Consider the following 22,830-nt stretch of genomic DNA (forward strand, 5'->3'; position numbering starts at 1 on the left):
ACACTGCAGCACAGGCACTGCAGTAGCAGGCTTGAGACAGGTTTGAAATGATACTTTTTTGGGCGGCACAATCAGTTCCTGGGTATATGGTATACCACTTTACAAGGGGCACTCAAGTCAATGAAATCTGTCAGTCAGGTATACTCCAATTACACACATGATTAGGGAAGAAGCACGTTCACTTCAGCACTGATTAGTAGCAATAAAGTGATCAGAGTCCTAAGGCCAACAAAAAGATACAGCAAAATGCGTAGGTGAAAAGCAATAAGGTAGGGTTGAGGCCACCTTAAGAATGCAAGGTCTAACAAAAACAAACTAAGGATAACATGAGTAAAACATCAGGTTTCTCTACGGCATTTGGTGAGACAAGTGTGCCTTCTTTTATCTTCCATAAATGCAACCTTTCCCTGACCCCTTTATTATATAGCTCTTCAAGTAAAAAAGATAAAGCACTTACAAAGGAGCCTCAAATACTCAAAGATGGTAGACTTCTGTAATATGGGCCATAGACTAAAAGCAGCACGAAAACAGAGTGCAATAGGGTCCCAAAAACTTGAGTGCCACATGAGAGTATGCATGAAAGCCTATCCTTTTCCAAACTAGAGATATACTCATGCAATTTTTGTTTTTAGGAGAGAATGTGCCTGCTGAAAAATACATTATTTTAAAAAAGTGCATTGCAGAATACCAGGAATTTGCTGTGGGACACCTTGAAAACTTTCATACAGATTATTTGCACAAAACTTACAGTCAGTTGTTGTGGCCAAGTGGTTAAGGCGATGGACTAGAAATCCATTGGGGTCTCCCCGCGCAGGTCGAATCCTGCCAACAACGAGAAACTTTTTAACATCGGCTACAATTTCAGACGTTAACCTTTAGAATTTCTTCCATGTCAGTTTTATAAATAGGTGGCTTATTTTGGTGTCACTATTGCCCTTTCACATATTTATTATCGCTACCCCTTTCATATCTTTGCTATAACTCTCGTCCTACATTAGCGCTGGTGCAAACACTTCAAATTATTATACCCTGGCTCTCTCAGTCATACCATTCATGCACTTGAAACTTACTTTACCAATAAAAGAAGCAAATAGAAAAATAAAACAAAAGTGCTTGCTGGATTAGGCAAACACACTTCATAAAACTGCATTTTCTTTTCTATTCTCCCCGTGTTACAAGCTTAACTGCTCCCTGTGTAATTTCTCTTAGCCTGCTGTCCCAGGAAGAGAATTTTATCTACAGGCTCTTTCCGTGTTTTTTTCCTAGTCTTTCTTTCCCTTTTCTTAGATTTGTAACTGTTCCTTTACGTGCTCTATTTAGGCGCCATTAATCTCATTTGAGCTCCTTGTACCTGCTGCTGTTTTCTCCACACCTCATACTGCCTTTTCCCTCTTTCTCTCTTTCTCTGAGGTTGGTGGCTACTTTCCAAAGCTTCTGATGCCCCAATGTTCCTTCATCTTGTTGTCAGACGTGAATTGGAAAAGCAACCAAATTAACAAGCCTTTACCACTCATATATGGCAGAGGTTTATACTTTAATTGAGCTAAGAAAAGCGTGTTGTGGGGCCCCTACGAGCCATGGTGCTTGCTTCATCATAATTAGGCATGCAGTCATTAGCCACAGCTCTGATCATGGGTCACTGAGGTCAGTTTCAATAATTCCTCAAAAACCTAACCATGCAGTCCCCCCTAACTGTGTAGTTATCTTGCTTTACTGCTGTTTGTGTGATTAGCTGGGAGGAGCTCATGGCAGCATCCTCCCTATAAAAGTGTAGATGGACCGCTCCTTAACTCTTTCTTGCTTCACATACAGATGGCTTGAGGAGGTACAGGGGAGATGCAGGTCTACTAGACAGTATAGAAGATCTGCGCCAGGTGTGTTTCTCTGCATTGGTATCCCATCACAGGCCCACAAGTGTATGTGTGATCTTTGACTCCTGGCAGTTCACAAGCAGGCGGCCAGGAAACAGTTTCAGCCTATCAACCACTGAGGAGACAAAGCCTTTGTATAAGGAATGAGGAAGCAATTAACACATTCAGCCTATCACAGGAGTTCCCTGAGTGTACCGAATTATAAATTCTCCATGTCACTGTATGTTATTGAGCCCAAGTAGCTCGCCGTGATCGTATAGTGGTTAGTACTCTGCGTTGTGTCAGCAGCAACCTCGGTTCGAATCCGAGTCACGGCATTGTGGTTGGCAATGACACGGCAGTTGGGTTTTTCTTTTACAGAATTACAAAATGTACCAGTTGTTTTTGTAAAATGTCTATTAAAAACAGATCCTTTAAAATATTTAAACGATCTAACGACAAATTATTTTAACACACATGATTATAAGATGTAGCTATATTGTACCTACTGACATAAATTATCGTTCTTGAACCTATTTGCGGTGGGGGAATGGAGCTCTCCCCCATGCCAATCAGAATGCAGATGAATGCAGTTGCAGTTGAGTGACCTGTATTGTGGCTGTCTAGAGGGAATGCACAAATGTAGCTGTCTCGCAGCCCAATCCAGACGTCAATTGGAGACAGGTTTTCAGGCAAATAGAGCAGTAAGTACAGAGAAATGCTCACTCTCTAAAAATGGCATTTATAAAGTAGTAAAGTTAAATCCAACCTCACCAGTAAATAGGATTTATCAATAAATAAATAAAGCTTCTCCTCTCTGATATGGAATTACCCCCCAAAAAGTATAAGGGAATACCCAATGCTAACCTACGAGAGGGGCAGACCTCACAGTAGTGAAAAATGTAATAGACTGTTTTGTACTACCAGGACATGCAAACTACCACAGTACATGTCTTACCTTTTACTTACATAGCATGATGCCCCTAGGACTACCTAGGGCCTACCTTTTGGTTAATTATATGTAATAAAATTGGAGTTTAAGGCTTGGCAAGTAGTTTTAAATGGCAAGTCGAAGTGGCAGTACACTGCAGCACAGGCACTGCAGTAGCAGGCTTGAGACAGGTTTGAAATGATACTTTTTTGGGCGGCACAATCAGTTCCTGGGTATATGGTATACCACTTTACAAGGGGCTTTCAAGTAAATTAAATCTGTCAGTCAGGTATACTCCAATTACACACATGATTAGGGAAGAAGCACGTTCACTTCAGCACTGATTAGTAGCAATAAAGTGATCAGAGTCCTAAGGCCAACAAAAAGATACAGCAAAATGCGTAGGTGAAAAGCAATAAGGTAGGCTTGAGACCACCTTAAGAATGCAAGGTCTAACAAAAACGAACTAAGGATAACATGAGTAAAACATCAGGTTTCTCTACGGCATTTGGTGAGACAAGTGTGCCTTCTTTTATCTTCCATAAATGCAATCTTTCCCTGACCCCTTTATTATATAGCTCTTCAAGTAAAAAAGATAAAGCACTTACAAAGGAGCCTCAAATACTCAAAGATGGTAGACTTCTGTAATATGGGCCATAGACTAAAAGCAGCACGAAAACAGAGTGCAATAGGGTCCCAAAAACTTGAGTGCCACATGAGAGTATGCATGAAAGCCTATCCTTTTCCAAACTAGAGATATACTCATGCAATTTTTGTTTTTAGGAGAGAATGTGCCTGCTGAAAAATACATTATTTTAAAAAAGTGCATTGCAGAATACCAGGAATTTGCTGTGGGACACCTTGAAAACTTTCATACAGATTATTTGCACAAAACTTACAGTCAGTTGTTGAGGCCGAGTGGTTAAGGCGATGGACTAGAAATCCATTGTGGTCTCCCCGCGCAGGTTCGAATCCTGCCAACAACGAGAAACTTTTTAACATCGGCTACAATTTCAGAAGTTAACCTTTAGAATTTCTTCCATGTCAGTTTTATAAATAGGTGGCTTATTTTGGTGTCACTATTGCCCTTTCACATATTTATTATCGCTACCCCTTTCATATCTTTGCTATAACTCTCGTCCTACATTAGCGCTGGTGCAAACACTTCAAATTATTATACCCTGGCTCTCTCAGTCATACCATTCATGCACTTGAAACTTACTTTACCAATAAAAGAAGCAAATAGAAAAATAAAATAAAAGTGCTTGCTGGATTAGGCAAACACACTTCATAAAACTGCATTTTCTTTTCTATTCTCCCCGTGTTACAAGCTTAACTGCTCCCTGTGTAATTTCTCTTAGCCTGCTGTCCCAGGAAGAGAATTTTATCTACAGGCTCTTTCCGTGTTTTTTTCCTAGTCCTTCTTTCCCTTTTCTTAGATTTGTAACTGTTCCTTTATGTGCTCTATTTAGGCACCATTAATCTCATTTGAGCTCCTTGTACCTGCTGCTGTTTTCTCCACACCTCATACTGCCTTTTCCCTCTTTCTCTCTTTCTCTGAGGTTGGTGGCTACTTTCCAAAGCTTCTGATGCCCCAATGTTCCTTCATCTTGTTGTCAGACGTGAATTGGAAAAGCAACCAAATTAACAAGCCTTTACCACTCATAGATGGCAGAGGTTTATACTTTAATTCAATGAGCTAAGAAATGCGTGTTGTGGGGCCCCTACGAGCCATGGTGCTTGCTTCATCATAATTGGGCGCGCAGTCATTAGCCACAGCTCTGATCATGGGTCACTGAGGTCAGTTTCAATAATTCCTCAAAAACCTAACCATGCAGTCCCCCCTAACTGTATAGTTATCTTGCTTTACTGCTGTTTGTGTGATTAGCTGGGAGGAGCTCACGGCAGCATCCTCCCTATAAAAGTATAGATGGATCGCTCCTTAATTTTTTCTTGCTTCACATACAGATGGCTTGAGGAGGTACAGGGGAGATGCAGGTCTAATAGACAGAATAGAAGATCTGCGCCAGGTGTGTTTCTCTGCATTGGTGTCCCATCACAGGCCAACAAGTGTATGTGTGATCTTTGACTTCTGGCAGTTCACAAGCAGGCAACCAGGAAACGGTTTCAGCCTATCAACCACTGAGGAGACAAAGCCTTTGTATAAGGAATGAGGAAGCAATGAACACATTCAGCCTATCACTGGAGTTCCCTGAGTGTTTCGAATTATAAATTCTCCATGTCACTGTATGTTATTGAGCCCAAGTAGCTCGCCGTGATCGTATAGTGGTTAGTACTCTGCGTCGTGGCTGCAGCAACCTCGGTTCGAATCCGAGTCACGGCATTGTGGTTGGCAATGTCACGGCAGTTGGGTTTTTCTTTTACAGAATTACCAAATGTACCAGTTGTTTTTGTAAAATGTCTATTAAAAACAGATCCTTTAAAATATTTAAACGATTTAACGACAAATTATTTAAACACACATGATTATAAGATGTAGCCTTATTTTTGTTTTTAGAAGAGAATGTGCCTGCTGAAAAAAACATTATTTTTAAAAAGTGCACTGCAGGATATCAGGAATTTGCTGTGGCACACCTTGAAAACTTTCATGCAGATTATTTGCACAAAACTTACGGTCAGTTGTTGTGGCCGAGTGGTTAAGGCGATGGACTAGAAATCCATTGGGGTCTCCCCGCACAGGTTCGAATCCTGCCAACAACGAGAAACTTTTTAACATCGGCTACAATTTCAGAAGTTAACCTTTAGAATTTCTTCCATGTCAGTTTTATAAATAGGTGGCTTATTTTGGTGTCACTATTGCCCTTTCACATATTTATTATCGCTACCCCTTTCATATCTTTGCTATAACTCTCGTCCTACATTAGCGCTGGTGCAAACACTTCAAATTATTATACCCTGGCTCTCTCAGTCATACCATTCATGCACTTGAAACTTACTTTACCAATAAAAGAAGCAAATAGAAAAATAAAACAAAAGTGCTTGCTGGATTAGGCAAACACACTTCATAAAACTGCATTTTCTTTTCTATTCTCCCCGTGTTACAAGCTTAACTGCTCCCTGTGTAATTTCTCTTAGCCTGCTGTCCCAGGAAGAGAATTTTATCTACAGGCTCTTTCCGTGTTTTTTTCCTAGTCTTTCTTTCCCTTTTCTTAGATTTGTAACTGTTCCTTTACGTGCTCTATTTAGGCGCCATTAATCTCATTTGAGCTCCTTGTACCTGCTGCTGTTTTCTCCACACCTCATACTGCCTTTTCCCTCTTTCTCTCTTTCTCTGAGGTTGGTGGCTACTTTCCAAAGCTTCTGATGCCCCAATCTTCCTTCATCTTGTTGTCAGACGTGAATTGGAAAAGCAACCAAATTAACAAGCCTTTACCACTCATATATGGCAGAGGTTTATACTTTAATTGAGCTAAGAAAAGCGTGTTGTGGGGCCCCTACGAGCCATGGTGCTTGCTTCATCATAATTAGGCATGCAGTCATTAGCCACAGCTCTGATCATGGGTCACTGAGGTCAGTTTCAATAATTCCTCAAAAACCTAACCATGCAGTCCCCCCTAACTGTGTAGTTATCTTGCTTTACTGCTGTTTGTGTGATTAGCTGGGAGGAGCTCACGGCAGCATCCTCCCTATAAAAGTGTAGATGGACCGCTCCTTAACTTTTTCTTGCTTCACATACAGATGGCTTGAGGAGGTACAGGGGAGATGCAGGTCTAATAGACAGAATAGAAGATCTGCGCCAGGTGTGTTTCTCTGCATTGGTGTCCCATCACAGGCCCACAAGTGTATGTGTGATCTTTGACTTCTGGCAGTTCACAAGCAGGCGGCCAGTAAATGGTTTCAGCCTATCAACCACTGAGGAGACAAAGCCTTTGTATAAGCAATGAGGAAGCAATGAACACATTCAGCCTATCACAGGAGTTCCCTGAGTGTTCCGAATTATAAATTCTCCATGTCACTGTATGTTATTGAGCCCAAGTAGCTTGCCGTGATTGTATAGTGGTTAGTACTCTGCGTTGTGGCCGCAGCAACCTCGGTTCGAATCCGAGTCACGGCATTGTGGTTGGCAATGTCACGGCAGTTGCGTTTTTCTTTTACAGAATTACCAAATGTACCAGTTGTTTTTGTAAAATGTCTATTAAAAACAGATCCTTTAAAATATTTAAACGATCTAACGACAAATTATTTAAACACACATGATTATAAGATGTAGCCTTATTTTTGTTTTTAGGAGAGAATGTGCCTGCTGAAAAAAACATTATTTTTAAAAAGTGCATTGCAGGATATCAGGAATTTGCTGTGGCACACCTTGAAAACTTTCATGCAGATTATTTGCACAAAACTTACAGTCAGTTGTTGTGGCTGAGTGGTTAAGGCGATGGACTAGAAATCCATTGGGGTCTCCCCGCGCAGGTTCGAATCCTGCCAACAACGAGAAACTTTTTAACATCGGCTACAATTTCAGAAGCTAACCTTTAGAATTTCTTCCATGTCAGTTTTATAAATAGGTGGCTTATTTTGGTGTCACTATTGCCCTTTCACATATTTATTATCGTTACCCCTTTCATATCTTTGCTATAACTCTCGTCCTACATTAGCGCTGGTGCAAACACTTCAAATTATTATACCCTGGCTCTCTCAGTCATACCATTCATGCACTTGAAACTTACTTTACCAATAAAAGAAGCAAATAGAAAAATAAAACAAAAGTGCTTGCTGGATTAGGCAACACACTTCATAAAACTGAATTTTCTTTTCTATTCTCCCCGTGTTACAAGCTTAACTGCTCCCTGTGTAATTTCTCTTAGCCTGCTGTCCCAGGAAGAGAATTTTATCTACAGGCTCTTTCCGTGTTTTTTTCCTAGTCTTTCTTTCCTTTTTCTTAGATTTGTAACTGTTCCTTTACGTGCTCTATTTAGGCGCCATTAATCTCATTTGAGCTCCTTGTACCTGCTGCTGTTTTCTCCACACCTCATACTGCCTTTTCCCTCTTTCTCTGAGGTTGGTGGCTACTTTCCAAAGCTTCTGATGCCCCAATGTTCCTTCATCTTCTTGTCAGACGTGAATTGGAAAAGCAACCAAATTAACAAGCCTTTAACACTCATATATGGCAGAGGTTTATACTTTAATTCAATGAGCTAAGAAAAGCGTGTTGTGGGGCCCCTACGAGCCATGGTGCTTGCTTCATCATAATTAGGCACGCATTCATTAGCCACAGCTCTGATCATGGGTCACTGAGGTCAGTTTCAATAATTCCTCAGAAACCTAACTATGCAGTCCCCCCTAACTGTGTAGTTATCTTGCTTTACTGCTGTTTGTGTGATTAGCTGGGAGGAGCTCATGGCAGCATCCTCCCTATAAAAGTGTAGATGGACCGCTCCTTAACTCTTTCTTGCTTCACATACAGATGGCTTGAGGAGGTACAGGGGAGATGCAGGTCTACTAGACAGTATAGAAGATCTGCGCCAGGTGTGTTTCTCTGCATTGGTATCCCATCACAGGCCCACAAGTGTATGTGTGATCTTTGACTCCTGGCAGTTCACAAGCAGGCGGCCAGGAAACAGTTTCAGCCTATCAACCACTGAGGAGACAAAGCCTTTGTATAAGGAATGAGGAAGCAATTAACACATTCAGCCTATCACAGGAGTTCCCTGAGTGTACCGAATTATAAATTCTCCATGTCACTGTATGTTATTGAGCCCAAGTAGCTCGCCGTGATCGTATAGTGGTTAGTACTCTGCGTTGTGTCAGCAGCAACCTCGGTTCGAATCCGAGTCACGGCATTGTGGTTGGCAATGACACGGCAGTTGGGTTTTTCTTTTACAGAATTACAAAATGTACCAGTTGTTTTTGTAAAATGTCTATTAAAAACAGATCCTTTAAAATATTTAAACGATCTAACGACAAATTATTTTAACACACATGATTATAAGATGTAGCTATATTGTACCTACTGACATAAATTATCGTTCTTGAACCTATTTGCGGTGGGGGAATGGAGCTCTCCCCCATGCCAATCAGAATGCAGATGAATGCAGTTGCAGTTGAGTGACCTGTATTGTGGCTGTCTAGAGGGAATGCACAAATGTAGCTGTCTCGCAGCCCAATCCAGACGTCAATTGGAGACAGGTTTTCAGGCAAATAGAGCAGTAAGTACAGAGAAATGCTCACTCTCTAAAAATGGCATTTATAAAGTAGTAAAGTTAAATCCAACCTCACCAGTAAATAGGATTTATCAATAAATAAATAAAGCTTCTCCTCTCTGATATGGAATTACCCCCCAAAAAGTATAAGGGAATACCCAATGCTAACCTACGAGAGGGGCAGACCTCACAGTAGTGAAAAATGTAATAGACTGTTTTGTACTACCAGGACATGCAAACTACCACAGTACATGTCTTACCTTTTACTTACATAGCATGATGCCCCTAGGACTACCTAGGGCCTACCTTTTGGTTAATTATATGTAATAAAATTGGAGTTTAAGGCTTGGCAAGTAGTTTTAAATGGCAAGTCGAAGTGGCAGTACACTGCAGCACAGGCACTGCAGTAGCAGGCTTGAGACAGGTTTGAAATGATACTTTTTTGGGCGGCACAATCAGTTCCTGGGTATATGGTATACCACTTTACAAGGGGCTTTCAAGTAAATTAAATCTGTCAGTCAGGTATACTCCAATTACACACATGATTAGGGAAGAAGCACGTTCACTTCAGCACTGATTAGTAGCAATAAAGTGATCAGAGTCCTAAGGCCAACAAAAAGATACAGCAAAATGCGTAGGTGAAAAGCAATAAGGTAGGCTTGAGACCACCTTAAGAATGCAAGGTCTAACAAAAACGAACTAAGGATAACATGAGTAAAACATCAGGTTTCTCTACGGCATTTGGTGAGACAAGTGTGCCTTCTTTTATCTTCCATAAATGCAATCTTTCCCTGACCCCTTTATTATATAGCTCTTCAAGTAAAAAAGATAAAGCACTTACAAAGGAGCCTCAAATACTCAAAGATGGTAGACTTCTGTAATATGGGCCATAGACTAAAAGCAGCACGAAAACAGAGTGCAATAGGGTCCCAAAAACTTGAGTGCCACATGAGAGTATGCATGAAAGCCTATCCTTTTCCAAACTAGAGATATACTCATGCAATTTTTGTTTTTAGGAGAGAATGTGCCTGCTGAAAAATACATTATTTTAAAAAAGTGCATTGCAGAATACCAGGAATTTGCTGTGGGACACCTTGAAAACTTTCATACAGATTATTTGCACAAAACTTACAGTCAGTTGTTGAGGCCGAGTGGTTAAGGCGATGGACTAGAAATCCATTGTGGTCTCCCCGCGCAGGTTCGAATCCTGCCAACAACTAGAAACTTTTTAACATCGGCTACAATTTCAGAAGTTAACCTTTAGAATTTCTTCCATGTCAGTTTTATAAATAGGTGGCTTATTTTGGTGTCACTATTGCCCTTTCACATATTTATTATCGCTACCCCTTTCATATCTTTGCTATAACTCTCGTCCTACATTAGCGCTGGTGCAAACACTTCAAATTATTATACCCTGGCTCTCTCAGTCATACCATTCATGCACTTGAAACTTACTTTACCAATAAAAGAAGCAAATAGAAAAATAAAATAAAAGTGCTTGCTGGATTAGGCAAACACACTTCATAAAACTGCATTTTCTTTTCTATTCTCCCCGTGTTACAAGCTTAACTGCTCCCTGTGTAATTTCTCTTAGCCTGCTGTCCCAGGAAGAGAATTTTATCTACAGGCTCTTTCCGTGTTTTTTTCCTAGTCCTTCTTTCCCTTTTCTTAGATTTGTAACTGTTCCTTTATGTGCTCTATTTAGGCACCATTAATCTCATTTGAGCTCCTTGTACCTGCTGCTGTTTTCTCCACACCTCATACTGCCTTTTCCCTCTTTCTCTCTTTCTCTGAGGTTGGTGGCTACTTTCCAAAGCTTCTGATGCCCCAATGTTCCTTCATCTTGTTGTCAGACGTGAATTGGAAAAGCAACCAAATTAACAAGCCTTTACCACTCATAGATGGCAGAGGTTTATACTTTAATTCAATGAGCTAAGAAATGCGTGTTGTGGGGCCCCTACGAGCCATGGTGCTTGCTTCATCATAATTGGGCGCGCAGTCATTAGCCACAGCTCTGATCATGGGTCACTGAGGTCAGTTTCAATAATTCCTCAAAAACCTAACCATGCAGTCCCCCCTAACTGTATAGTTATCTTGCTTTACTGCTGTTTGTGTGATTAGCTGGGAGGAGCTCACGGCAGCATCCTCCCTATAAAAGTATAGATGGATCGCTCCTTAATTTTTTCTTGCTTCACATACAGATGGCTTGAGGAGGTACAGGGGAGATGCAGGTCTAATAGACAGAATAGAAGATCTGCGCCAGGTGTGTTTCTCTGCATTGGTGTCCCATCACAGGCCAACAAGTGTATGTGTGATCTTTGACTTCTGGCAGTTCACAAGCAGGCAACCAGGAAACGGTTTCAGCCTATCAACCACTGAGGAGACAAAGCCTTTGTATAAGGAATGAGGAAGCAATGAACACATTCAGCCTATCACTGGAGTTCCCTGAGTGTTTCGAATTATAAATTCTCCATGTCACTGTATGTTATTGAGCCCAAGTAGCTCGCCGTGATCGTATAGTGGTTAGTACTCTGCGTCGTGGCTGCAGCAACCTCGGTTCGAATCCGAGTCACGGCATTGTGGTTGGCAATGTCACGGCAGTTGGGTTTTTCTTTTACAGAATTACCAAATGTACCAGTTGTTTTTGTAAAATGTCTATTAAAAACAGATCCTTTAAAATATTTAAACGATTTAACGACAAATTATTTAAACACACATGATTATAAGATGTAGCCTTATTTTTGTTTTTAGAAGAGAATGTGCCTGCTGAAAAAAACATTATTTTTAAAAAGTGCACTGCAGGATATCAGGAATTTGCTGTGGCACACCTTGAAAACTTTCATGCAGATTATTTGCACAAAACTTACGGTCAGTTGTTGTGGCCGAGTGGTTAAGGCGATGGACTAGAAATCCATTGGGGTCTCCCCGCACAGGTTCGAATCCTGCCAACAACGAGAAACTTTTTAACATCGGCTACAATTTCAGAAGTTAACCTTTAGAATTTCTTCCATGTCAGTTTTATAAATAGGTGGCTTATTTTGGTGTCACTATTGCCCTTTCACATATTTATTATCGCTACCCCTTTCATATCTTTGCTATAACTCTCGTCCTACATTAGCGCTGGTGCAAACACTTCAAATTATTATACCCTGGCTCTCTCAGTCATACCATTCATGCACTTGAAACTTACTTTACCAATAAAAGAAGCAAATAGAAAAATAAAACAAAAGTGCTTGCTGGATTAGGCAAACACACTTCATAAAACTGCATTTTCTTTTCTATTCTCCCCGTGTTACAAGCTTAACTGCTCCCTGTGTAATTTCTCTTAGCCTGCTGTCCCAGGAAGAGAATTTTATCTACAGGCTCTTTCCGTGTTTTTTTCCTAGTCTTTCTTTCCCTTTTCTTAGATTTGTAACTGTTCCTTTACGTGCTCTATTTAGGCGCCATTAATCTCATTTGAGCTCCTTGTACCTGCTGCTGTTTTCTCCACACCTCATACTGCCTTTTCCCTCTTTCTCTCTTTCTCTGAGGTTGGTGGCTACTTTCCAAAGCTTCTGATGCCCCAATCTTCCTTCATCTTGTTGTCAGACGTGAATTGGAAAAGCAACCAAATTAACAAGCCTTTACCACTCATATATGGCAGAGGTTTATACTTTAATTGAGCTAAGAAAAGCGTGTTGTGGGGCCCCTACGAGCCATGGTGCTTGCTTCATCATAATTAGGCATGCAGTCATTAGCCACAGCTCTGATCATGGGTCACTGAGGTCAGTTTCAATAATTCCTCAAAAACCTAACCATGCAGTCCCCCCTAACTGTGTAGTTATCTTGCTTTACTGCTGTTTGTGTGATTAGCTGGGAGGAGCTCACGGCAGCATCCTCCCTATAAAAGTGTAGATGGACCGCTCCTTAACTTTTTCTTGCTTCACATACAGATGGCTTGAGGAGGTACAGGGGAGATGCAGGTCTAATAGACAGAATAGAAGATCTGCGCCAGGTGTGTTTCTCTGCATTGGTGTCCCATCACAGGCCCACAAGTGTATGTGTGATCTTTGACTTCTGGCAGTTCACAAGCAGGCGGCCAGTAAATGGTTTCAGCCTATCAACCACTGAGGAGACAAAGCCTTTGTATAAGCAATGAGGAAGCAATGAACACATTCAGCCTATCACAGGAGTTCCCTGAGTGTTCCGAATTATAAATTCTCCATGTCACTGTATGTTATTGAGCCCAAGTAGCTTGCCGTGATTGTATAGTGGTTAGTACTCTGCGTTGTGGCCGCAGCAACCTCGGTTCGAATCCGAGTCACGGCATTGTGGTTGGCAATGTCACGGCAGTTGCGTTTTTCTTTTACAGAATTACCAAATGTACCAGTTGTTTTTGTAAAATGTCTATTAAAAACAGATCCTTTAAAATATTTAAACGATCTAACGACAAATTATTTAAACACACATGATTATAAGATGTAGCCTTATTTTTGTTTTTAGGAGAGAATGTGCCTGCTGAAAAAAACATTATTTTTAAAAAGTGCATTGCAGGATATCAGGAATTTGCTGTGGCACACCTTGAAAACTTTCATGCAGATTATTTGCACAAAACTTACAGTCAGTTGTTGTGGCTGAGTGGTTAAGGCGATGGACTAGAAATCCATTGGGGTCTCCCCGCGCAGGTTCGAATCCTGCCAACAACGAGAAACTTTTTAACATCGGCTACAATTTCAGAAGCTAACCTTTAGAATTTCTTCCATGTCAGTTTTATAAATAGGTGGCTTATTTTGGTGTCACTATTGCCCTTTCACATATTTATTATCGTTACCCCTTTCATATCTTTGCTATAACTCTCGTCCTACATTAGCGCTGGTGCAAACACTTCAAATTATTATACCCTGGCTCTCTCAGTCATACCATTCATGCACTTGAAACTTACTTTACCAATAAAAGAAGCAAATAGAAAAATAAAACAAAAGTGCTTGCTGGATTAGGCAACACACTTCATAAAACTGAATTTTCTTTTCTATTCTCCCCGTGTTACAAGCTTAACTGCTCCCTGTGTAATTTCTCTTAGCCTGCTGTCCCAGGAAGAGAATTTTATCTACAGGCTCTTTCCGTGTTTTTTTCCTAGTCTTTCTTTCCTTTTTCTTAGATTTGTAACTGTTCCTTTACGTGCTCTATTTAGGCGCCATTAATCTCATTTGAGCTCCTTGTACCTGCTGCTGTTTTCTCCACACCTCATACTGCCTTTTCCCTCTTTCTCTGAGGTTGGTGGCTACTTTCCAAAGCTTCTGATGCCCCAATGTTCCTTCATCTTCTTGTCAGACGTGAATTGGAAAAGCAACCAAATTAACAAGCCTTTAACACTCATATATGGCAGAGGTTTATACTTTAATTCAATGAGCTAAGAAAAGCGTGTTGTGGGGCCCCTACGAGCCATGGTGCTTGCTTCATCATAATTAGGCACGCATTCATTAGCCACAGCTCTGATCATGGGTCACTGAGGTCAGTTTCAATAATTCCTCAGAAACCTAACTATGCAGTCCCCCCTAACTGTGTAGTTATCTTGCTTTACTGCTGTTTGTGTGATTAGCTGGGAGGAGCTCATGGCAGCATCCTCCCTATAAAAGTGTAGATGGACCGCTCCTTAACTCTTTCTTGCTTCACATACAGATGGCTTGAGGAGGTACAGGGGAGATGCAGGTCTACTAGACAGTATAGAAGATCTGCGCCAGGTGTGTTTCTCTGCATTGGTGTCCCATCACAGGCCCACAAGTGTATGTGTGATCTTTGACTCCTGGCAGTTCACAAGCAGGCGGCCAGGAAACAGTTTCAGCCTATCAACCACTGAGGAGACAAAGCCTTTGTATAAGGAATGAGGAAGCAATTAACACATTCAGCCTATCACAGGAGTTCCCTGAGTGTACCGAATTATAAATTCTCCATGTCACAGTATGTTATTGAGCCCAAGTAGCTCGCAGTGATCGTATAGTGGTTAGTACTCTGCCTTGTGGCCGCAGCAACCTTGGTTCGAATCTGAGTCACGGCATTGTGGTTGGCAATGTCACGGCAGTTGGGTTTTTCTTTTACAGAATTACCAAATGTACCAGTTGTTTTTGTAAAATGTCTATTAAAAACAGATCCTTTAAAATATTTAAACGATCTAACGACAAATTATTTAAACACACATGATTATAAGATGTAGCCTTATTTTTGTTTTTAGGAGAGAATGTGCCTGCTGAAAAAAACATTATTTTTAAAAAGTGCATTGCAGGATATCAGGAATTTGCTGTGGCACACCTTGAAAACTTTCATGCAGATTATTTGCACAAAACTTACAGTCAGTTGTTGTGGCTGAGTGGTTAAGGCGATGGACTAGAAATCCATTGGGGTCTCCCGGCGCAGGTTCGAATCCTGCCAACAATGAGAAACTTTTTAACATCGGCTACAATTTCAGAAGCTAACCTTTAGAATTTCTTCCATGTCAGTTTTATAAATAGGTGGCTTATTTTGGTGTCACTATTGCCCTTTCACATATTTATTATCGTTACCCCTTTCATATCTTTGCTATAACTCTCGTCCTACATTAGCGCTGGTGCAAACACTTCAAATTATTATACCCTGGCTCTCTCAGTCATACCATTCATGCACTTGAAACTTACTTTACCAATAAAAGAAGCAAATAGAAAAATAAAACAAAAGTGCTTGCTGGATTAGGCAACACACTTCATAAAACTGCATTTTCTTTTCTATTCTCCCCGTGTTACAAGCTTAACTGCTCCCTGTGTAATTTCTCTTAGCCTGCTGTCCCAGGAAGAGAATTTTATCTACAGGCTCTTTCCGTGTTTTTTTCCTAGTCTTTCTTTGCTTTTTCTTAGATTTGTAACTGTTCCTTTACGTGCTCTATTTAGGCGCCATTAATCTCATTTGAGCTCCTTGTACCTGCTGCTGTTTTCTCCACACCTCATACTGCCTTTTCCCTCTTTCTCTCTTTCTCTGAGGTTGGTGGCTACTTTCCAAAGCTTCTGATGCCCCAATATTCCTTCATCTTGTTGTCAGACGTGAATTGGAAAAGCAACCAAATTAACAAGCCTTTACCACTCATATATGGCAGAGATTTATACTTTAATTGAGCTAAGAAAAGCGTGTTGTGGGGCCCCTACGAGCCATGGTGCTTGCTTCATCATAATTAGGCATGCAGTCATTAGCCACAGCTCTGATCATGGGTCACTGAGGTCAGTTTCAATAATTCCTCAAAAACCTAACCATGCAGTCCTCCCTAACTGTGTAGTTATCTTGCTTTACTGCTGTTTGTGTGATTAGCTGGGAGGAGCTCATGGCAGCATCCTCCCTATAAAAGTGTAGATGGACCGCTCCTTAACTCTTTCTTGCTTCACATACAGATGGCTTGAGGAGGTACAGGGGAGATGCAGGTCTACTAGACAGTATAGAAGATCTGCGCCAGGTGTGTTTCTCTGCATTGGTATCCCATCACAGGCCCACAAGTGTATGTGTGATCTTTGACTCCTGGCAGTTCACAAGCAGGCGGCCAGGAAACAGTTTCAGCCTATCAACCACTGAGGAGACAAAGCCTTTGTATAAGGAATGAGGAAGCAATTAACACATTCAGCCTATCACAGGAGTTCCCTGCGTGTACCGAATTATAAATTCTCCATGTCACTGTATGTTATTGAGCCCAAGTAGCTCGCCGTGATTGTATAGTGGTTAGTACTCTGCGATGTGGCCGCAGCAACCTCGGTTCGAATCCGAGTCACGGCATTGTGGTTGGCAATGTCACGGCAGTTGGGTTTTTCTTTTACAGAATTACAAAATGTACCAGTTGTTTTTGTAAAATGTCTATTAAAAACAGATCCTTTAAAATATTTAAACGATCTAACGACAAATTATTTTAACACACATGATTATAAGATGTAGCTATATTGTACCTACTGACATAAATTATCGTTCTTGAACCTATTTGCGGTGGGGGAATGGAGCTCTCCCCATGCCAATCAGAATGCAGATGAATGCAGTTGCAGTTGAGTGACCTGTATTGTGGCTGTCTAGAGGGAATGCACAAATGTAGCTGTCTCGCAGCCCAATCCAGACGTCAATTGGAGACAGGTTTTCAGGCAAATAGAGCAGTAAGTGCAGAGAAATGCTCACTCTCTAAAAATGGCATTTATAAAGTAGTAAAGTTAAATCCAACCTCACCAGTAAATAGGATTTATCAATAAATAAATAAAGCTTCTCCTCTCTGATATGGAATTACCCCCCAAAAAGTATAAGGGAATACCCAATGCTAACCTACGAGAGGGGCAGACCTCACAGTAGTGAAAAATGTAATAGACTGTTTTGTACTACCAGGACATGCAAACTACCACAGTACATGTCTTACCTTTTACTTACATAGCATGATGCCCCTAGGACTACCTAGGGCCTACCTTTTGGTTAATTATATGTAATAAAATTGGAGTTTAAGGCTTGGCAAGAAGTTTTAAATGGCAAGTCGAAGTGGCAGTACACTGCAGCACAGGCACTGCAGTAGCAGGCTTGAGACAGGTTTAAAATGATACTTTTTTGGGCGGCACAATCAGTTCCTGGGTATATGGTATACCACTCTACAAGGGGCTTTCAAGTCAATGAAATCTGTCAGTCAGGTATACTCCAATTACACACATGATTAGGGAAGAAGCATGTTCACTTCAGCACTGATTAGTAGCAATAAAGTGATCAGAGTCCTAAGGCCAACAAAAAGATACAGCAAAATGCGTAGGTGAAAAGCAATAAGGTAGGGTTGAGGCCACCTTAAGAATGCAAGGTCTAACAAAAACAAACTAAGGATAACATTAGTAAAACATCAGGTTTCTCTACGGCATTTAGTGAGACAAGTGTGCCTTCTTTTATCTTCCATAAATGCAACCTTTCCCTGACCCCTTTATTATATAGCTCTTCAAGTAAAAAAGATAAAGCACTTACAAAGGAGCCTCAAATACTCAAAGATGGTAGACTTCTGTAATATGGGCCATAGACTAAAAGCAGCACGAAAACAGAGTGCAATAGGGTCCCAAAAACTTGAGTGCCACATGAGAGTATGCATGAAAGCCTATCCTTTTCCAAACTAGAGATATACTCATGCAATTTTTGTTTTTAGGAGAGAATGTGCCTGCTGAAAAATACATTATTTTAAAAAAGTGCATTGCAGAATACCAGGAATTTGCTGTGGGACACCTTGAAAACTTTCATACAGATTATTTGCACAAACCTTACAGTCAGTTGTTGTGGCCGAGTGGTTAAGGCGATGGACTAGAAATCCATTGGGGTCCTCCCGCGCAGGTTCGAATCCTGCCAACAGCGAGAAACTTTTTAACATCGGCTACAATTTCAGAAGCTAACCTTTAGAATTTCTTCCATGTCAGTTTTATAAATAGGTGGCTTATTTTGGTGTCACTATTGCCCTTTCACATATTTATTATCGCTACCCCTTTCATATCTTTGCTATAACTCTCGTCCTACATTAGCGCTGGTGCAAACACTTCAAATTATTATACCCTGGCTCTCTCAGTCATACCATTCATGCACTTGAAACTTACTTTACCAATAAAAGAAGCAAATAGAAAAATAAAACAAAAGTGCTTGCTGGATTAGGCAACACACTTCATAAAACTGCATTTTCTTTTCTATTCTCCCCGTGTTACAAGCTTAACTGCTCCCTGTGTAATTTCTCTTAGCCTGCTGTCCCAGGAAGAGAATTTTATCTACAGGCTCTTTCCGTGTTTTTTTCCTAGTCTTTCTTTCCTTTTTCTTAGATTTGTAACTGTTCCTTTACGTGCTCTATTTAGGCGCCATTAATCTCATTTGAGCTCCTTGTACCTGCTGCTGTTTTCTCCACACCTCATACTGCCTTTTCCCTCTTTCTCTCTTTCTCTGAGGTTGGTGGCTACTTTCCAAAGCTTCTGATGCCCCATTGTTCCTTCATCTTGTTGTAAGACGTGAATTGGAAAAGCAACCAAATTAACAAGCCTTTACCACTCATATATGGCAGAGGTTTATACTTTAATTGAGCTAAGAAAAGTGTGTTGTGGGGCCCCTACGAGCCATGGTGCTTGCTTCATCATAATTAGGCACGCAGTCATTAGCCACAGCTCTGATCATGGGTCACTGAGGTCAGTTTCAATAATTCCTCAAAAACCTAACCATGCAGTCCCCCCTAACTGTGTAGTTATCTTGCTTTACTGCTGTTTGTGTGATTAGCTGGGAGGAGCTCATGGCAGCATCCTCCCTATAAAAGTGTAGATGGACCGCTCCTTAACTCTTTCTTGCTTCACATACAGATGGCTTGAGGAGGTACAGGGGAGATGCAGGTCTACTAGACAGTATAGAAGATCTGCGCCAGGTGTGTTTCTCTGCATTGGTGTCCCATCACAGGCCCACAAGTGTATGTGTGATCTTTGACTCCTGGCAGTTCACAAGCAGTCGGCCAGGAAACAGTTTCAGCCTATCAACCACTGAGGAGACAATGCCTTTGTATAAGGAATGAGGAAGCAATGAACACATTCAGCCTATCACAGGAGTTCCCTGAGTGTTTCAAATTATAAATTCTCCATGTCACTGTATGTTATTGAGCCCAAGTAGCTCGCCGTGATCGTATAGTGGTTAGTACTCTGCGTTGTGGCCGCAGCAACCTCGGTTCGAATCCAAGTCACGGCATTGTGGTTGGCAGTGTCATGGCAGTTGGGTTTTTCTTTTACAGAATTACCAAATGTACCAGTTGTTTTTGTAAAATGTCTATTAAAAACAGATCCTTTAAAATATTTAAACGATCTAACGACAAATTATTTAAACACACATGATTATAAGATGTAGCCTTATTTTTGTTTTTAGGAGAGAATGTGCCTGCTGAAAAAAACATTATTTTTAAAAAGTGCATTGCAGGATATCAGGAATTTTCTGTGGGACACCTTGAAAACTTTCATACAGATTATTTGCACAAAACTTGCAGTCAGTTGTTGTGGCCGAGTGGTTAAGGCGATGGACTAGAAATCCATTGGGGTCCCCCCGCGCAGGTTCGAATCCTGCCAACAACGAGAAACTTCTTAACATTGGCTACAATTTCAGAAGCTAACCTTTAGAATTTCTTCCATGTCAGTTTTATAAATAGGTGGCTTATTTTGGTGTCACTATTGCCCTTTCACATATTTATTATCGCTACCCCTTTCATATCTTTGCTATAACTCTCGTCCTACATTAGCGCTGGTGCAAACACTTCAAATTATTATACCCTGGCTCTCTCAGTCATACCATTCATGCACTTGAAACTTACTTTACCAATAAAAGAAGCAAATAGAAAAATAAAACAAAAGTGCTTGCTGGATTAGGCAACACACTTCATAACACTGAATTTTCTTTTCTATTCCCCCGTGTTACAAGCTTAACTGCTCCCTGTGTAATTTCTCTTAGCCTGCTGTCCCAGGAAGAGAATTTTATCTACAGGCTCTTTCCGTGTTTTTTTCCTAGTCTTTCTTTCCTTTTTCTTAGATTTGTAACTGTTCCTTTACGTGCTCTATTTAGGCGCCATTAATCTCATTTGAGCTCCTTGTACCTGCTGCTGTTTTCTCCACACCTCATACTGCCTTTTCCCTCTTTCTCTGAGGTTGGTGGCTACTTTCCAAAGCTTCTGATGCCCCAATGTTCCTTCATCTTCTTGTCAGACGTGAATTGGAAAAGCAACCAAATTAACAAGCCTTTACCACTCATATATGGCAGAGGTTTATACTTTAATTGAGCTAAGAAAAGCGTGTTGTGGGGCCCCTACGAGCCATGGTGCTTGCTTCATCATAATTAGGCACGCATTCATTAGCCACAGCTCTGATCATGGGTCACTGAGGTCAGTTTCAATAATTCCTCAAAAACCTAACCATGCAGTCCCCCCTAACTGTGTAGTTATCTTGCTTTACTGCTGTTTGTGTGATTAGCTGGGAGGAGCTCATGGCAGCATCCTCCCTATAAAAGTGTAGATGGACCGCTCCTTAACTCTTTCTTGCTTCACATACAGATGGCTTGAGGAGGTACAGGGGAGATGCAGGTCTACTAGACAGTATAGAAGATCTGCGCCAGGTGTGTTTCTCTGCATTGGTGTCCCATCACAGGCCCACAAGTGTATGTGTGATCTTTGACTCCTGGCAGTTCACAAGCAGGCGGCCAGGAAACAGTTTCAGCCTATCAACCACTGAGGAGACAAAGCCTTTGTATAAGGAATGAGGAAGCAATTAACACATTCAGCCTATCACAGGAGTTCCCTGAGTGTACCGAATTATAAATTCTCCATGTCACAGTATGTTATTGAGCCCAAGTAGCTCGCTGTGATCGTATAGTGGTTAGTACTCTGCCTTGTGGCCGCAGCAACCTCGGTTCGAATCCGAGTCACGCCATTGTGGTTGGCAATGTCACGGCAGTTGGGTTTTTCTTTTACATAATTACCAAATGTACCAGTTGTTTTTGTAAAATGTCTATTAAAAACAGGTCCTTTAAAATATTTAAACGATCTAACGACAAATTATTTTAACACACATGATTATAAGATGTAGCTATATTGTACCTACTGACATAAATTATCGTTCTTGAACCTATTTGCGGTGGGGGAATGGAGCTCTCCCCCATGCCAATCAGAATGCAGATGAATGCAGTTGCAGTTGAGTGACCTGTATTGTGGCTGTCTAGAGGGAATGCACAAATGTAGCTGTCTCGCAGCCCAATCCAGACGTCAATTGGAGACAGGTTTTCAGGCAAATAGAGCAGTAAGTGCAGAGAAATGCTCACTCTCTAAAAATGGCATTTATAAAGTAGTAAAGTTAAATCCAACCTCACCAGTAAATAGGATTTATCAATAAATAAATAAAGCTTCTCCTCTCTGATATGGAATTACCCCCCAAAAAGTATAAGGGAATACCCAATGCTAACCTACGAGAGGGGCAGACCTCACAGTAGTGAAAAATGTAATAGACTGTTTTGTACTACCAGGACATGCAAACTACCACAGTACATGTCTTACCTTTTACTTACATAGCATGATGCCCCTAGGACTACCTAGGGCCTACCTTTTGGTTAATTATATGTAATAAAATTGGAGTTTAAGGCTTGGCAAGTAGTTTTAAATGGCAAGTCGAAGTGGCAGTACACTGCAGCACAGGCACTGCAGTAGCAGGCTTGAGACAGGTTTGAAATGATACTTTTTTGGGCGGCACAATCAGTTCCTGGGTATATGGTATACCACTTTACAAGGGGCTTTCAAGTCAATGAAATCTGTCAGTCAGGTATACTCCAATTACACACATGATTAGGGAAGAAGCACGTTCACTTCAGCACTGATTAGTAGCAATAAAGTGATCAGAGTCCTAAGGCCAACAAAAAGATACAGCAAAATGCGTAGGTGAAAAGCAATAAGGTAGGGTTGAGGCCACCTTAAGAATGCAAGGTCTAACAAAAACAAACTAAGGATAACATGAGTAAAACATCAGGTTTCTCTACGGCATTTGGTGAGACAAGTGTGCCTTCTTTTATCTTCCATAAATGCAATCTTTCCCTGACCCCTTTATTATATAGCTCTTCAAGTAAAAAAGATAAAGCACTTACAAAGGAGCCTCAAATACTCAAAGATGGTAGACTTCTGTAATATGGGCCATAGACTAAAAGCAGCACGAAAACAGAGCGCTATAGGGTCCCAAAAACTTGAGTGCCACATGAGAGTATGCATGAAAGCCTATCCTTTTCCAAACTAGAGATATACTCATGCAATTTTTGTTTTTAGGAGAGAATGTGCCTGCTGAAAAAAACATTATTTTAAAAAAGTGCATTGCAGAATACCAGGAATTTGCTGTGGGACACCATGAAAACTTTCATACAG

General features: G+C 40.9%; 12 non-coding genes across 12 annotated transcripts; all 12 read left to right on the forward strand.

Moving 5' to 3' along the window:
- Positions 1 to 753: 753 nt before the first annotated feature.
- On the forward strand, positions 754 to 834 carry TRNAS-AGA (transfer RNA serine (anticodon AGA)). The gene has a single exon. It is a non-coding gene; the product is annotated as a tRNA-Ser (tRNA).
- Positions 835 to 3,685: 2,851 nt separating this feature from the next.
- Positions 3,686 to 3,767, forward strand: TRNAS-AGA (transfer RNA serine (anticodon AGA)). The gene has a single exon. It is a non-coding gene; the product is annotated as a tRNA-Ser (tRNA).
- A 1,653-nt stretch (positions 3,768 to 5,420) lies between these two features.
- TRNAS-AGA (transfer RNA serine (anticodon AGA)) lies at positions 5,421 to 5,502 on the forward strand. The gene has a single exon. It is a non-coding gene; the product is annotated as a tRNA-Ser (tRNA).
- Positions 5,503 to 6,784: 1,282 nt separating this feature from the next.
- On the forward strand, positions 6,785 to 6,856 carry TRNAH-GUG (transfer RNA histidin (anticodon GUG)). The gene has a single exon. It is a non-coding gene; the product is annotated as a tRNA-His (tRNA).
- Positions 6,857 to 7,151: 295 nt separating this feature from the next.
- On the forward strand, positions 7,152 to 7,233 carry TRNAS-AGA (transfer RNA serine (anticodon AGA)). The gene has a single exon. It is a non-coding gene; the product is annotated as a tRNA-Ser (tRNA).
- Positions 7,234 to 10,079: 2,846 nt separating this feature from the next.
- Positions 10,080 to 10,161, forward strand: TRNAS-AGA (transfer RNA serine (anticodon AGA)). The gene has a single exon. It is a non-coding gene; the product is annotated as a tRNA-Ser (tRNA).
- Positions 10,162 to 11,814: 1,653 nt separating this feature from the next.
- On the forward strand, positions 11,815 to 11,896 carry TRNAS-AGA (transfer RNA serine (anticodon AGA)). Its single transcript has one exon. It is a non-coding gene; the product is annotated as a tRNA-Ser (tRNA).
- A 1,282-nt stretch (positions 11,897 to 13,178) lies between these two features.
- TRNAH-GUG (transfer RNA histidin (anticodon GUG)) lies at positions 13,179 to 13,250 on the forward strand. Its single transcript has one exon. It is a non-coding gene; the product is annotated as a tRNA-His (tRNA).
- A 295-nt stretch (positions 13,251 to 13,545) lies between these two features.
- TRNAS-AGA (transfer RNA serine (anticodon AGA)) lies at positions 13,546 to 13,627 on the forward strand. The gene has a single exon. It is a non-coding gene; the product is annotated as a tRNA-Ser (tRNA).
- A 1,644-nt stretch (positions 13,628 to 15,271) lies between these two features.
- On the forward strand, positions 15,272 to 15,353 carry TRNAS-AGA (transfer RNA serine (anticodon AGA)). The gene has a single exon. It is a non-coding gene; the product is annotated as a tRNA-Ser (tRNA).
- A 2,849-nt stretch (positions 15,354 to 18,202) lies between these two features.
- Positions 18,203 to 18,284, forward strand: TRNAS-AGA (transfer RNA serine (anticodon AGA)). Its single transcript has one exon. It is a non-coding gene; the product is annotated as a tRNA-Ser (tRNA).
- Positions 18,285 to 19,932: 1,648 nt separating this feature from the next.
- TRNAS-AGA (transfer RNA serine (anticodon AGA)) lies at positions 19,933 to 20,014 on the forward strand. Its single transcript has one exon. It is a non-coding gene; the product is annotated as a tRNA-Ser (tRNA).
- The last annotated feature ends 2,816 nt before the right edge of the window (positions 20,015 to 22,830 follow it).

This window comes from Lissotriton helveticus, chromosome 12, assembly GCF_964261635.1.
Source record: "Lissotriton helveticus chromosome 12, aLisHel1.1, whole genome shotgun sequence".
In the NCBI taxonomy this organism is placed as follows: Eukaryota; Metazoa; Chordata; class Amphibia; order Caudata; family Salamandridae; genus Lissotriton; species Lissotriton helveticus.